Here is a 1,305-nt window from a genome sequence, read left to right on the forward strand (position 1 = left end):
GGCACGCCACACCCCCCCCACCCCACGCCCGCTCCACCCCCTCCTTCCCGCCCATTGGTTCCGCCGTGTCCCAGAGCTGGTGACGTCACCGCCCCTGGAATTCCACGTGGAGCGATAACAGCGGGGCAGGTGGCGAGGCCACGCCCCTGGGGCGTGGCCTGCGCGGGCGGGGCGAGCACGTGCGGGCTGCGGTAGCGCCACGTGCGCGGGGCGGGGCGGCGCGGCCGTTGGGGCGCTTATAGCGGCGCTTAACGGCCTTCGGCTTGCTGCTGCCGCCTGCGGAAACGCGCTGTGGGGCTGGGTCAGGCGCGGAGACCGGGGGGAGGGGGCGCGGGCGCCTCTGCTCGGGCTTCCCATCATCCGGAGCAGGGTCCAGGTTGACACTCAGGCAGAAGGGAAAGGGTGGCATAAACCTGGATGTCCGTAACCCTCCGTGAGGGGTTAGGGGAGGAGTTAATACTCGTTAAAATGCTTGAGGTTATTACCCTTTTCCTGCCCCGGTTTAACCTATTTACATTTTTAACATTCTCTTCTGTGTCTGCAAAACTATTACAGTATGAATGTTACTTGCAGAACCAGAGTATGTGGAATTCTGCACGCTTATGTTTTCCTTTTTGTGTCTTACGCAGCACTGAGCAGTGCATTCCAAGACTTTTTTTTTCCCTGCTCCACTGCTATTTTGYAAATTGTACTCCTATCACTGTTACTTTCACTAATTCTCTCTTTTGCTTATTCCTTGCTTTTTCCCTTTTAACCAAATGTTGAATGTCTGGTTGCTTTTCCAGTTACACTCTAAATGGCAGTTGCTCTCACTTCTCAAGGGTATCTGTCCTCAGAGYTGACTGACTTCAGGAAGTGGTTTAGACTCTTTAGCGTGTTCTRCTTTAATAGGAAGTACTTTGGTTATTACTGTATTAAAATCATTATTAAAGAACTATGGTGTTTTTTCAGAAACAACTGGTGGAAAACGTGGTTTTAACTGACAAAATACCTTCAGAGGGAGTTGCTGCATAGTAATGAACAGCATCTTTGGCTGTTCCTTCAGAGGTCTGGCGTTTCAGGGCTGAGGTGAATGCTGAAGGAGAGTATTTCCTGTGCTCGGAGTCTCTGCTTGCTGAGCCCGGGCGGTTGCTAGCCTTGCACAGCATGGGTGCTGCCCTCTGACAGGTTAAGGTGCAGTACGCCTCACGTAGCAGCGATGATAATGGTGTTTTTCAGGCTGTGGCTCGCAGCCACGTTCGRGGCTCCGCCGCGGCTGAGCAGCGGCCGGCGGGTCTCCTTTGCCCCTTCCGGGCGGCCGGGGCG

Source organism: Rhea americana, unplaced genomic scaffold (genome assembly GCF_003343005.1).
Source record: "Rhea americana isolate MKP2758 unplaced genomic scaffold, rheAme1 scaffold_44, whole genome shotgun sequence".
NCBI lineage: Eukaryota > Metazoa > Chordata > Aves > Rheiformes > Rheidae > Rhea > Rhea americana.